The following is a 15,626-nucleotide window of genomic DNA, read 5'->3' as shown; positions in this document are numbered from 1 at the left end:
AATCTAATGCTGCCTCTGATCTGAAAGGAGGTGGAGCTCAGGTGGTAATGCTCACTCACTGACTCATCTCCTCCTGTTCCAGGAGGGTACCAGTCTGTGGCCCAGGGTCTGGGGACCCCTGACATAAACAGAATGAAGGACAAAAGCCATAAGGTCATCTCAATAGTTGCGGAAAAAGCGTTTAGTAAAATTCATCACCCCTCATGAAAAAAAAAACAAACTAGGTGCAGAAGGAACATACCTCAACATAATAAAGCCCATATATGACAAACTCAGAACTGACATCATCATACCAAATGAGGAAAAGCTAAAAGCCTTTCCTCTAAGAACTGGATCAAGACAATGATGCTCATTTTCACCACTTCTATTCAACATAGTAGTGGAAGTCCTAATGAGAGCAATCTAGGCAAGGGAAAGAAATAAAAGGCATCCAAATTGGAAAAGAGGTAGTCAAATTATCCCTCTTTGTTTTTTTTTATTATTTAAAAAAAAGTTTGTAGAGATGGGGTCTCCCAATGTTGCCCAGGCTGGTCTCGAACTCCTGGACCCAAGCAGGCCTCCCTCAGCCTCCCAAAGTGCTGAAATTACAGATGTGAGCCACTGTGCCTGGCCTGTTTTTCTTTGCAGACGATGTGATCTTGTATGTAGAAAAACCTAGACTCCACCAAAAAAAAAAAAAAAAAAACCCTCAGATCTGATAAACAAAATCAGTAAATTTGCAGGATGTAAAATCAACATAGAAAATCAGTAGTTTTTCTATACACCCATAGTGAACTAGCAGAAAAAGAAATCAAGAATCCAATCCCATTTACAATAGCTATCAAAAATATATAAAATACCTAAGAATAAATGTATCCAGCAAAACACTGATGAAATAAATTGAAGAGGACACAAACAAATGGAAAGATGTTCCATGCTCATAGATTGGAAGAATTAATATTGCTGAAATGACCACACTACCCAAGGCAATCAACACATGTAATGCAGTTCCTTACAGTGCAATCCCCAATGCAATACATTATAGGGCTATAGTAACCAAAACAGCTGAGTATTTGTATTAAAAACAGACACATAGATTAGTGGAACAGAATAGAGAACCAAGAAATAAATCCACATACTTACAACCAGTTGATTTTTGACAAAGGCACGAAGAACATACATTGGGGAAAGGACGCCCCCTTCAATAAATGGTGCTGTGAAAACTCAATATTCCTATTCAGAAGGATGAAACTAGACTCCTGTGTCTCACCATATACAAAATCCACTGAAAATTGATTAAAGACTTAAATCTAAAACTTGAGACTGTGAAACTACTGGAAGAAAACATAGGGGAAACACTTGAGGACACTGGTCTAGGCAAAGATTTTATAGCTAAGATATCAAAAGAGTAGGCAACAACAACAACAAAAAACAGACAAATGGGACTATATTAAACTAAAAAGCTGCACAGCAACAAAAACAACAGAATGAAGAGACAACCTGTTAAAATAGGGGAACATATTTGGAAACTACTCATCTGATAAGGGACTAATATCCAGAATATACAAGGAACTCAAACAACTCAACAGTAAAAAAAAAAAAAAATCCGACATTTCCCAAAAGACATACAAATAGCCAACAGGTATATAATAATATGCTCAATATCACTAATCATAGCTCGTTAGTGATGTTGAGCACTTCAACATTTTACCTCAGTTAGAATGACTGTTACTAAAAAGACAAAAAGAAAAAAAAAATTGGCCAGGCGTGGTGGCTCACACCTGTAATCCCAGCACTTTGAGAGGCCGAGGCAGGTGGATCACCAGGTCAGGAGTTCGAGACCAGCCTGGCCAACATGGCGAAACCCTATCTCTACCAAAAATACAAAAATTATCCAGGCATGGTGGCAGGCACCTGTAATCCCAGCTACTTGGTAAGCCAAAGCAGGAGAATCACTTGAACCGAAGAGGCAGAGGTTGCAGTGAGCCGAGATCCTGCCATTGCACTCCAGCCGGGGCAACGAGAGCAAGACTCCATCTCAAAAAAAAAAAAAAAACAGAAAAAGAAAAAAAAGTAGATGCCGGCGAGGATGCAGAGTAAGGGAACTCATACACTGTTGGTGGGAATATAGATTAGTACAAGTATTATGGAAAACAGTATGGAGATTTTTTAAAATAATAATAAAAATAAAAATAGAGATACCATACAATCCAGCAATCCCACTACTGGCTATTTATCCAAAGGAAAGGAAATCTGGGCCAGGCTCAGTGGCTCATGCCTGTAATCCCAGCACTTGGGAGGCTGAGGCAGGTGGATCACCTGAGGTCAGGAGTTCGAGACCAGCCTGACCAACATGGTGAAACCCCGTCTCAACTAAAAATAAAAAAATTAGCTGGGCTTGGTGGCATGCACCTGTAGTCCCAGCTACTCTGGAGGCTGAGACAGGAGAATCACTTGAACCCAGGAGGTGGAGGTTTCAGTGAGCCAAGATGGCTCAACTGCACTCCAGCCTGGGCAACAGATCAAGACTCTGTCCCCCCAAAAATAAATAAATAAATAAAGGAAAGGAACTCAGTATATCAAAGGAATACATGCACCTCCTTGTTTATTGCAGAACTATCCATAATAGCAAAGATATGAAGTCTTTGAAACATGTCCATTAACAGATGAATGGATGAAGAAAATGTGGTGTATATATTCAAAATGGCATACTATTCAGCCATAAAAAAGCATGAAGTCCTGTCATTTGCAGCAACATGGATGGAACTGGAAGTCATTATGTTAGGTGAAATAAGCCAGGCATAGACAGACAAATACGTTCTCACTTATATGTGGGCACTAAAAAAGTTGATCTCAGCTGGGCGGGCTGGCTCACACCTGTAATCACAGCACTTTGGGTGGTCGAGGTGGGTGGATCACCTGAGGTCACGAGTTTGAGACCAGCCTGTCCAACATGGTGAAACCCCGTCTCTACTAAAAATACAAAAAAATTAGCTGGGCGTGGTGGCGGGTGCCTGTAATCCCAGCTGCTCAGGAGGCTGAGGCAAGAGAATCGCTTGAACCCAGGAGGCGGAGGTTGCAGTGAGCCGAGATCCTGCCATTGCCCTCCAGCCTGGGCAACAGAGCGAGACTCGGTCTCAAAAAGAAAAGAAAAGAAAATTGATCTCATGGAGATAGAGTAGAAAAATAGTTACCAGAGGCTGGGAGGGGGTCGGAGGGATGAAGAGAGGTTGGTTAATGGATACAAATATACAGTTAGATTGAAGAAATAAGTTCTAATGTTCAATAGCAGAGTAGGGTGATTATAGTTAACAACAATGTATTGTATATTTCAAAATAGCTAGAAGAGAACCTGAAATGTTCCCAACACCAAGAAATGGTAAATACTCAAGATGGTGAACACCCCAAATACCCTGACTTGATCATTACACATTGTATGCATGCAACAAAATGTCATGTTACACTGTCAATATGTACAAATATTGTGTGTCAATAAATTTATTTTTAAACTTACCCTCAAGAGGTCCTTGCAGGCAAATCATGCCTTCTCACATACCTTTCACTCATTGCTTCCACTTCCACAATAAATCTTACTCATATATATTTAGGACCTACCCTGTGCATAGCACTGAAGATAAAGAAATGAAATTAGCAGTTTAATATTCTTTGACTTACATAATTCTGCATTGTTCAATACTAACATCCTCAGACCTGACTTTCTCTTTGTTCACATTAAATAATCATATTTTACCCATATTTTAATTTTGAATATTTTTTGGTTTGTCTAATAAATAGAGAAATCTTAGATTTAGTGTTCTTTCTTATAGTATTGGCTTTTAATATTTTATTAAAGATTACTGAGGTTGCTCTTATTACACCTGTGTGTGTATATACACACACACATATATATATACACACACACATATATATACTCACACACATATATATACACATATATACAGACCTGTATATATGTACACACACATATATATACACACCTGTATATGTGTACACTGTATGTATCTATACACACAAGTGTAATACATATATACATAATATATATGTGTATATATCCTTTGTACCATCCTTTTTTTTCTTAAAAAGGACACTAGCTTTCCCTTCTGATTTTCTTCATTCTTCTGCTATTCATTGATGTATTTCATTATCCCATTATTTCAATATAAATAATTTCTTTCAAATATTTTAATTTTTTTATTTCAAGTTTGATAATATATTTACTGCAGTTGTTTGGACTTACTTCAGTACAATCAACTGGTCTCACTGGTTTCTACCTTAGATTCATTGTTCCCTTTCTATGGAACACATCTTTGAATAACATTTTTTCAGAGAGAATATATGCATTTGTATAATTCCTATTGTCTTGCATATAAATAGCTTGATTATATATAAAATTCTTGAGTCACATGTTTTTCTTTCAAAACTTTGTAAATGTTTACCTCCTAGAGCTGCTTTTCCTATAGTATGTTCCAGGGAAAATAAGCTGTAAAAAATGCTTCAGGAAAAAGGGCTCCATGGTTATATAACTATAGGAAAAGTTCCATTCCAATAGGAAGGGTACATTTTCTATCGGAAATGTACCAGGGAAAGTAGCATAGTATAGGCCATGAGCTCTCCTGAGGTAATGAAAATGGATTAATTTTATTTCCAGTGTATCCAAGCTACTTGACCACAGTAATACTGAGAGAAAGCAAATGACCAACAATACAGTAACAGGTAACTGGCACTGTTCTAGCACTTAGTCTGTGTACATTATCTGATTTAATCCTCACAATAGTTCTAGATGGGTGGTAGAATTTTTCAATCTGTTTTAACAAATGAGGAAACAGAGGCACAAAGAACTTAAGAAAATGAGCTAGAAAATGCTGAAGCTAAATTGAAACCCAAGTAGTTAGCTCCTGAACCGTTATTCATATCCTTAAGAGTTGGCAGGGAAGGGCAATAAAGGCAACTTCTATATCTTTCCTAAGCCTGAAAAACACAGCGAAACATCTAATTGTACCAGAAAAGAAAGGGAACTTTCCACCAACCAGAAGTACACTCTGCTAGACTGTCCTAGAATTTGCTGCTGAATTATGGCACAGGCACTTTGGGGGGTAATCTGATGATCATCCATGCAAGTGCTCAACCTCTGCTGTTGGCCAACATCCAGGACCCATCATTGAATACTCATCACCTCATCAATTCATCCTCCTCAACTGACGGGCAAAACAACATCCAAATATTCATTGCACATCTGTGCCGGGCAGATTATACATTAGCAATTCAAATCTGGCCGGTGTGCTGGCCGTTCCTGCAAATGCGTCTGTTTGGGTGAGATGCCTTGTTGTCTGGGATGGATAATAAGGCAACTCGGTCTAATCTTGAAGAACAATCAACCCATCTTGCGAAGGTGACTGGCTGTGTGTGTTCTTGCCCTGGCAGCATTGGAACAATGGCCCCATAATGCACTCGACTCAGCTGGCAATGAAGTCCCATCCTGATTAGTAGCCGTGGCTGGTGTCAATCACCACAGGATGCATCATTGTCCCCTGGTCCCCAACACAGTTTATTTACAGGAAAACAAAGGCTTTGGGGGGCCATGGCTGCTTCCCAGAGATTGCAAAATAGATTGAGCTGTCAAGCACACAAAGTAGATGAAGATTAATGAGTTGTGCGGACAATAAATATGAAGAGATGACCATGAATATGCTAATGGGCATTATCCATATACACTGTAATTGCTACCAAAATTAAAAGGTGGCGCGAAGAAGATGGGTCACAGGGTGACAGGGAGATAATCTTGGATGCTTGAGACACTCACTCAAGATAAGGCTCTCTACAGGTTTCCTTTTTCCCCATTAAACCATCCTGAGGCATCATTATTCACAAGCTATCTGAATAAGCTCCTTTTAAACAGGGATATAAGGGGCAGGGTGAGGGTGGGAAGCTGGAAAAGTTACTTTAAGGAAAGGTGTAATTAGAATAAGAAAGGCTTATCAAAGGCAAGAAGTGATCAGCTGTCAGTCTCCCACTTTATCCCCAGGGGCAGAATTGATGAGAGATGTCACTTCAAACTTCAGATTCCCCACGATAAGAGCCACAGGGATTATTGAGAATGGTATTTAGAATACCTTTCAGGGCGCACTGGGTGATTTTTCAAAGTATTCTAATATTCTGATTTAAAAACAATAATAATAATAATAATAAAGTTGAATAACTTAATGTTTCAAGGCAAATGAAATCTTGCGATCATGAATGATTGGATCTTGGAAAAGCTATGCTCTGTAGTACTGTGGCATGGCCGTGGCATGGCTGAATCTCACCCTGCCTTGCAGTCAGTCCTCACAGTCCCCCATGTGGCAGGATGGTGGTCTCTGTCTCCATTCAACACCTTTCTTCCTTTCCACGCGTATGTCTGTGGATGGGGCTTAAATTATCCTAATAACACACCTAAGTAATGCTATGAGAGGCCGCAAATAACAGAAAGAGAAAGAAAGGTTTTCTTGTTTCATGGGTTCTCTGTTCTGGACAATCTGCTCCCCCAGAGGTCTATGAGATGCTTCCCCGGGTTGTGGGAACACACCTTTGCTCCTTCAGGATAGAGACCAAACATGTTCCTTGGCCTACCCCAGGTGAAGGACTAACAGGATGAAACCGCAGTTTCAGGATGAAGAGCTAAGGGTGAAAAAGAGGAAGTCAGGAAAAGGAAGGGGTTCCAGTCTGAGGCTGGACTGAAAATCCGCCTAACAGGGAAAAAAGGAAAGTTTGTACAAATGTTTGAAATAAGCTTACTGAAATGGGTGAGAGAAAAAGGTACTGAACTAAGTATAACTTTAGAAATGAGTGAGGCCTGGCCAAGAGAAAGGCCAAGGGAACGGCACATAAGCACTGTAGTCTAGTGACAAAGTCGTTTCCCATGGGGGTATGGGCTAACAATTCTGAAACCAGCACTTACGTATACTGGAATTAAACAATGAAGTAAATAGGTAGCAGATGGTAGAAGCCAGGTTTCTCACAGTTGGAGTGAGAGGTTACAGGTAAGCAAGGGGAAAAGGCTACACTGATCAATGTAGTAATAGAGCAGAGTTGAAGACATCAGCAAGCACTCATGTGAAACTTAATATAGATCCAGATGGCTACACAAAGAAATATTTATGGATATATAGATATGCACCGGTTAGTGTACACACATATATTTCCTTGCTCTGTCAGCTGAGAGGGCCTAGAAGCAATGACACTCCAGGGGCAATGACACCCTAGTAGCAACACCCATGCCTAGCACCTAGATCTTGATTTCTTTTGTTTGCTTGTTTGTGTGTGTGTTTTTTGAGATGGAGTTTTGCTCTTGTTGCCCAGGCTGGAGTGCAATGGCGGGATCTCAGCTCACTGCATCCCATGCCTCCCGGGTTCAAGTGAGTCTCCTGCCTCAGCCTCCTCAGTAGCTGGGATCACAGGCACCCACCACCATGCCCAGCTAATTTTTTGTATTTTTAGTAGAGACAGGATTTCACCATGTTGTCCAGGCTGGTCTCAAACTCCTGACCTCTGGTGATCCGCCTGCCTTGGCCTCCCAAAGCCAAGAGCACCAAAATAAAGTAGTACTAGAGTGTAACCCAAAGTGCAAAATAAATATCCATGGCATCACGCTGATATAAATAAACGAGTGAATAAATAAGCAGGAGAGAATAGAATAGATCTCTCACTTATTTATTCACTCACTTATTTATATTGGTTTGGAATAAATCTCCCTTGCAGAATTCCAGATAGCTTATGTGGGTACCCCACTCTCAAGGATGTAGAGTGTAATTCCCTACTCTAATTTTAGGATGTGTATAGTTCCTTCCTTCCAAAGAGTACAGTATGAAAAGGGGGAAAAAGAGTAACTTCACAGCCAAGAAACCTGACATCCGCTACCTCAACCAAGTGATTGAGGTCAATGTCTTATGTCATGTTGATAGGATGTGCCCTTGATCTGATGTAGCGAGAATGGCACTTCACCTCCGTGGTCTTCTTCCTCAAAACCCATAACCCCAATCTAATCATAAGGAAAACATTAGACACGTGCCAGTAGAGGGGCATGCTACAAAATACCTGACCAGTCCTCCTCAAAACCAAAAATAAAGCCTGAGAAATTGTCACAGCCAAGAGGAGGCTAAGGAGAACTGACAACTACATGTAATTTGGTATTCTGTATAGGATCCTGGAACAGAAAAATGACATTAGATGAAATGGGTAAAAATTAAGGAAATCTGAATAATGTTTGGACTTTAGTTAGTATTAATGTATCAGTAATGGCTTATGAACTGTAACCACTGTACTTTACTAACATAAGACGTTAAGAATATGGGAAACTGGCTATGGAATATATGAGAACCCTTTGAACTACTCTGCACTTCTTCTCTATGTCTAAAACTATTCTGAAATCAAAAATCCAGTTCAAAAAAAAAAAAAGTTTGCAGCATCTTTTGTGCTCAGTAGAAAGCTTTCAATAAGACTAGTCATTTTAGTAATGGATTGTGTCTGCATGCCCTTCCAGAAGTTGTGCATATAACAGCCAGGGTGCTTAGTTTGCAAGCAACAAACTAATTTTTCCTGATTTACACCAGAAAGGAATTTATTGTAGGATATTGGATAGCACACAGAGTATATGAGAAAGCCTAAAACCAGCCTTCGAGGCCATACAGCTGTGATGATGTTGGAAAGCAGGCTCAGAACTGGCCCTGTGCAGACTCCGCTGTTGCTGCTGTGGACCTGCAGCTCATAGTTTACAATGCCAGCCCTCTGCTGTTCCATTCAGATGCAGCCACCAGATCTGCCGCCTCGGGAAACTGTTGTGGCTGCTGTGGCTGCCAACACCCTTGCTAGAATGGATCCTGCAGGATCCCTCCTTCTCCACTTCATTCGCTTGTAATTCAGCTCAGGAGCGATGAGTCTGATTGGCTGAGCCCAGGCCACGGCTCTGCTTGGTGCAAGGGAGATTGGGATGTGTCTGGCATTTTCAGCTTCTACAGTGGGAGGAAAAGCCATGACTGGGCTGAGTTTTTCTCCAAGTTGTGAGAAGTTGGCATTTCCTTTCACTTACAGCCTACAACCAACCATAGGTAAAGCCAAGTGGGGAACTGAGTGACCTTAGTTAAGGGGGAGAATGCCACCATTGAAGAAAAGTAAGTAGCTAGGACATGAAGATCTAGATGGCTAGCTTCACTCTGCTGAGCCCAGCTTAGATGTGACCAAACAGTTTTGTTTTGTTTTGTTTTTTTAAGAAAAAAAAAAACACTTTGAACAGGCTTGCAGGGCGATTATTCTGGAGATAGCGCTGCTTTTGTTTTCTTTAAGCTCATGCCATCACTTCTGGGGAATGCTGTGAAGAGAACCATCATCATTCAGAAGCCACCTACATAGAGCTGGGGTCCATGCCTGCTTGGGTGTCACTGTTGCTCCCTCCACTGGCTGCTGTGGACGGCAGAAGGTGCAAGGGAAGAGGGGCAGGGTTCCAGCTTTGTAATTAGACAACTCACACTCTGAGTCCCTGCTCTGCCACTCTCTAGCAGGTGACATTGGGCAAGGTATGTTTTGGAAGCTTAGTCATTCACACCCTTCATCTATGCTCACACGCCAGCTCTCCTGGCGCACTTACCACTCTGAACTGGAACCATCTGTTAATGTATCAGCGAGCCCACTGGACTGTGCCCTGCTCATCCATCTCTGGACCCCTGGTGTTCAGCCCAGGCCTGGCACACAATAAGCACTCAGAGATGTTTGAATAAATAAACGTACATATAAGGGTGGCAAGAGAGCTGTGTGCCTTATAGAATGCCCTCAGTCAGTAAGAATTGCTTATTGAAAATTTTGTGAACTTGAAGTCAAAGAAATGTTGATTCAAGCTCTTCTTAGCAGCTTGATCCTTGGAGCAAATAAGAACTCTTCTGAGTCTCAGTTTTTCTTTTGTAAAAGGAGGGCCAATTATGAGGCAGACAGTGTTAAGTGGCCACCCGAAGGAAATTCCCAAATCCCTTCTCTCTTCTCACCACTACAGAGGCTAAAAAAGCTCAACACTCAGTTTCCCAGTCTCCCTTGTGGCTAGCGGTGACCAAGTAACACATGTTAGGCCAATGGGTTGAGAGGGGGAAGATTAAAGAGAGATAAGCACAGAGTGGTCCCAGAAAATCCAGTTAATTTAGGAAGTTTATTTTGCCAAGGTTGAGGATGTGCACCTGTGACACAGCCTCAGGAAGTCCTGACAACATGTGCCCAAGGTGTTCGGGGCACAGCTTGGTTTTATACATTTTAGGGAGACATGAGACATCAATCAATATGTGTTAGAAGTACATTGGTTCAGTCTGGAAAGGCGGGACAACTCAAAGCAAAGGCAGGAAGACTCGAAGGGGAAAGGGGGTTTCCAGGTCACAGATAGGTGAGAGATAAATGGTTGAATTCTTTTGAGTTTCTGATTCAATTTTCCAAAGGAGGTAATCAGATGTGCATTTATCTCAGTGAGCAGAGGAATAACTTTGAAAAGACTGGGAGGCAGGTTTGCCCTAAGCAGTTCCCAGCTTGAATTTTCCCTTTAGCTTAGTGATTCTTGGGGCCCGAGATATTTTCCTTTCACAACAGGAAAAGAAAGTTTCTCACAGCTATAGCCTCTACTCTGCCTCCTGTCTTTGAGTGCAGATGTGGGGCTCAGTTGCCATACTGCAGACGCTCAGGAATAAGCCCAGTGGAGAAGAAGAGAGCAGAAGGCTGGAGGCCTTGATGCCACCACTGGGCAGCTGAAATAAGGCCAGCATCCTCCTCCTCCATCATGTTAAGTAAAGGATAGATGTCTTGTGATTCAGGCCACCATTAGTTGGGTTTTGTTACTTGCAGCCTAAAGCATCATAACCAATCAACTTTTCTCATAGGGTTGCTGTGAGGACTAATTAGACTCATCCATGCACCTGGCATGCAGTGAGCACTCGATAAATGGGAATTTACTGTTATTGGTATGGACCACAGCGCCACCCACAGGGAGCTCTGTGTGGTTAAGAAGGCAGAGAGAAAAGGAAGGTGTGAGGAGGAAGAGCAGAGGGAAGAGGGAGGCAGAAGGGACTTATGAAGAGGTGGGGAAGAGCAGAATGGAAGGGGAATGAAAGGAGGTAGAGGGGATTAAGGGGAGTGGGTGGATAAAAGAAAGGGAAGGAGGAAGGAAGACAGGAAGGGGGACCGCAATAACAACTGAAGCAGAATGGTAAAAAAAAAAAAAAAAAAATCATGGTAAAACAAGAACTCAAAGAGTCCAAAGTTGACTTAAAGGAAATAAAGAATAATAACATTTCTTGTATACCCAGAGCCCTAAAAGGAGATATGGTCCCACTATATTCTGCAGAGTTTCTGTGAGTATTTAACAAGATAATTCATGTGAAAGGCCCCTGCACATGGTGGACACTTAATATTTTCCAAATCAAATGATATCAATTCAAAATTGGCAGCTGCAGAAGGGGCTGAAGAACCTAATTTCTTGCACCCCATTTCATCCTACCTGAGTGAACATCAATTGGTCCATAAGAAGAGAGCCTAAGCTCCTCCCAGGTACAGTTAGAAAGGGGAGGTGAAAGGGTCCAGCTTTTTCAAGACATGGTATTTGATGTTATTTAACAGGAAGGTAGAGGGCAAGCTTGGCAGAGCCTGGTGATTTTCTTTTAAACAGGACTCTGCAATGCAAGCAAATGCTATATGGTGAACAGACATGCCATTGGCAACAGTGATCAAAGGTCAGTTTTATTCCAGGTAAGTAAAACAACAACAATAAAATCAGAGTAGATTAAAATAGGTATAAAACCCATTTTCGGGACATTAGAATATAGATGATATTAGATGATTTTATAGAATTATGTTTAACTTTCTTAGTAATAATAGTAGATGGTAATAAAGGAATATGTTCTTACTCTTAGGCAATCGTCTTACTCTACTTGGGCTGTGATAACAAAATACCATAGACTGAGTGGCTTAAACAACATACATTTATTTCTCACAGTTCTAGGAACTGGAGGTCCTAAGTCAGGGTGCCAGCATAGTTGAACTTGGGTGAGCGCCCTCTTCCTGAAAGCTGTAGTCTCAGCTTGCAGACAGCTTTGCCTTTTTACTGTGTCCTCACACAACAGAGAGAGAAAGAGCACAAAAGCTCTCTGGTATCTCTTCTTACAAGGGCACTAATCCCATTGTGAGGGCTCCACCCTTGTGACCTCATCTAAACCTAATTACCCCCAAGTGCCCCATGTCCAAATATCACATTTGGGGTTAGGGCTTCAACGTGTGAATTTGAGGGGGACACAATTCAGTCCATAGCAGAGATTTCCATTGAAATATATAGGGATGAAGAATCATGATGTCTGAAAATTACTTTCAAATTATTTTGAAAATAAAAAGAGAAATAGAGATATAAGGTAAATATGGAAAAATGTGAAAGTAGATAATAGGCTTATGGAAACTGGTTAGCTTGATTTACTCACTTTTGAGTTTCTCTTCATCCACTCACTGCTTCCCTCCCAGATCCATTCTTTCATCTGCCTGGCCAATGGTGGATGCTCAATATGTCTGTTGAATTAATATTAAAAATAAAGTTCTCCTTACCTGCTAATATCTGCATGACTAAGTAGAGACGCGGTTTTAAGCCATTTGCAAAAAATACCCACAATGAATTACTTAAGTAAACATGATTTGCTTAAAGTCACAGTTTAACCTTGCTTTTTTCCTCCCAGCATTAAGTATCAGATGAAAGGGTGCTTGCTCTCTGTCCCCAGATGCCCCAGGCTGTCCCTCCAGACTCCAGAAGGCCAAGCTCCCTTTTTCTTTTTTTTTTTCTTTTATTATTATACTTTAAGTTTTAGGGTACATGTGCACATTGTGCAGGTTAGTTACATATGTATACATGTGTCACGCTGGTGCGCTGCACCCACTAACTCGTCATCTAGCATTAGGTATATCTCCCAATGCTATCCCTCCCCCCTCCCCCAACCCCACAACAGTCCCCAGAGTGTGATGTTCCCCTTCCTGTGTCCATGTGATCTCATTGTTCAATTCCCACCTATGAGTGAGAACATGCGGTGTTTGGTTTTTTGTTCTTGCGATAGTTTACTGAGAATGATGATTTCCAATTTCATTCATGTCCCTACAAAGGACATGAACTCATCATTTTTATGGCTGCATAGTATTCCATGGTGTATATGTGCCACATTTTCTCAATCCACTCTATCATTGTTGGACATTTGGGTTGGTTCCAAGTCTTTGCTATTGTGAATAGTGCCACAATAAACATACGTGTGCATGTGTCTTTATACAAGAAAAAAACAAACAACCCCATCAAAAAGTGGGCAAAGGACATGAACAGACACTTCTCAAAAGAAGACATTTATGCAGCCAAAAAACACATGAAAAAATGCTCAAGCTCCCTTTTTCTTTCCCTGTGTGCTTTCTGCCCTCACTCAGAGTCCCTACCACCTCAAAACCTTGGGAGCAAACCACGTGGGCAAAAGCAATTTAACGGAAGACAGTACAAATGTTGTACACTTTGAAAAATTATTTAAAAGAACTGGCAAGATACAACATTTAATTGCAAGTAACTTGTAAAAATAAAAGTAGTAAAAGTAATAAAAAACATTACCCAAGAGGCAGAGCTACAAACAGACTGTAGCTCATTGTTTGAGAATGAATTAGACCTTTATAAAACTCTGAACATTTCCAGATTCTTTAATTGTTATAACGCACCTTTTATTACTTTTCTCTTATTCCTATTGCTTTAGGTCCTTTCAGATTTTTTTTCTATGATAATGGTAATAGACATTACTACTGAGTGAGTGCCTACTGTGTACCGGGCACAGTTTAGCCCTCACAAGACTATGAGGTGGGTATCCCCATTTTACAGATGAAGAAATTGAGGCTCAAAGAGGATAAGTCACTTGCTTATGATCACACCACTAGAAAGGATAGAACTGGACTCAGACCTCCACATCTGCTCACCTCAAAAGCTCAAACTCTACACTACTTCCCGTAAGTGTGTTCCTCTACAAAAACAGCTTCTGTCACATAGTCCCCTATTGTTGGTTCATTATATTGCTTCCAGCTTGTATTTGTTTTTCATTGTTGCTGTAACAAATTAGCAACAATTAACACAATTAACTTTAGTGGTTTAAAACAACATGCATTGTCTTACAGTTCTGGGAGTCAGATGCCTACAATGAGTCTTCTGAGGCTGAAATCAAGGTGTCGGCAAGGATGGTTCCTTCTGAGAGAGGATCTAGAAAGAATCTGTTTCTTGCCTCTTGTAGCCCCTAGAGGCCGCCTGTATTCCTTGGCCTATGGCTACATGACTCAGTTCTCTGCTTCCATCGCCTCCCCTCCCTGCAACTCCTGTCTTCCTCTTATAAATACTCCTGTGATTATATTGCGCCCACCCAGATATTAATAATTCAGGATAATCTCCCCATGTCAAGATCCTTAATTTAGTTGCATCTGCAAAGTCACTTTTACCATGGAATGAAACATTCATAGGTTCCAGGGATTAGGACATGGTCATCCTTAGGGGACCATTATTCGGTTCAACATACAACTTTTTGACCCAAAGTGCAGAGCAGGAGTCACTGACTCTCCCATGAGTCATTCTCACCCCACATTTCAGGCTTCCATCAGGGATGGGCTCTTGCCTGCTCTGACACTTAACAATGATCTTGGATACTAACCAATCCCATTGCCTGCTAGGTTCCTCCAAACACAGTGGAGGCTTGTTTTTAAGCCACTAAAGTTAATTGTGTTAATTGTGGCTAATTTGTTACAGCAACAATGATGATCAATTCAGTATCAGGCTGTCCTATTTCAGATTCTCCTGAATCACCCCCCAACACACACACACACACACATTTTATTTCATCCTTCTCTAGAAGAGATGTATTGAAAATAATACCCCCTACCTTCTTAATGTTGTGAAACTCAAAAGTCAGCAGCAGCTTGGAGGTCTCCAGGTCTTGAGGGCCTCTCTGTTGCCATAATATTTAAGTGGAATGACTTTAACCCTAAATCCATATGTGATGGGAAAGAGAGAATCTTCCTAATATACTGAAGATCTTCAGGGGTAAGGGATTTCCATTTTTCTTAGTCACATAAATGTTCGCTTTTCTACTTTTCAATTCCAGTAACATGCAACAACTACCCTTTTCCCGTAACTCTTCAGCACACATCGAACACCCAATTCCTTCAACCTCCAAAGCACCATCAGTGCAAGCAGAGTGTGTGTAGTGGCATCTAAGTTCATTCCTGTTGCTATAACAAAATACTTTAGACGGGGTAATTTATGAACAACAGAAATTCATTGCTCACAATTCTGGAGGCTGGGAAATCCAAGATCAAGGTGCCAGCAGATCTAGTGTCTGATGAGGTCCTGTTCTTCACAGATGATACCTTCTCTGTACCTTTACATGATGGAAGGGCAGAAGAGGGTAAACTCACTCCTTAAAACCCTTTTATAAGGGCACCAATCCCACCCATTAGGGCAGAGTCCTTATGATCTAATCACTTCCCAAAAGCTCCATCTCTTAATACCATCACCTTAGAAATTAAGTTCCAATATATGAATTTTAGGGGGACACCGACATTCAGGTCATAGCAAGTAGAGTAAA

General features: G+C 41.0%; 1 long non-coding RNA gene across 2 annotated transcripts in view; it reads right to left on the bottom strand.

The window, feature by feature from the left end:
- Positions 1-465: 465 nt before the first annotated feature.
- LOC134756892 (uncharacterized) overlaps positions 466-15,626 on the bottom strand; it is a 41,228-nt gene continuing 26,067 nt past the window's right edge. Inside the window, exons 2-4 of one of the 2 annotated variants that reach the window (XR_010130298.1) lie at positions 15,328-15,419; positions 12,468-12,552; positions 466-654 (exon numbers count right to left, since the gene is read on the bottom strand). This is a non-coding gene — a long non-coding RNA (uncharacterized lncRNA). Of the gene's footprint in view, positions 655-8,604; positions 8,985-12,467; positions 12,553-15,327; positions 15,420-15,626 lie in introns of those variants that run through there. The other variant, XR_010130297.1, reaches the window with a different exon arrangement.

Source organism: Gorilla gorilla, chromosome 13 (genome assembly GCF_029281585.2).
Source record: "Gorilla gorilla gorilla isolate KB3781 chromosome 13, NHGRI_mGorGor1-v2.1_pri, whole genome shotgun sequence".
NCBI classification, from domain to species: domain Eukaryota; kingdom Metazoa; phylum Chordata; class Mammalia; order Primates; family Hominidae; genus Gorilla; species Gorilla gorilla.
The sequence above is the reverse complement of the archived record's forward strand: the minus strand, read 5'-3'. Positions and strand labels throughout refer to the sequence as shown.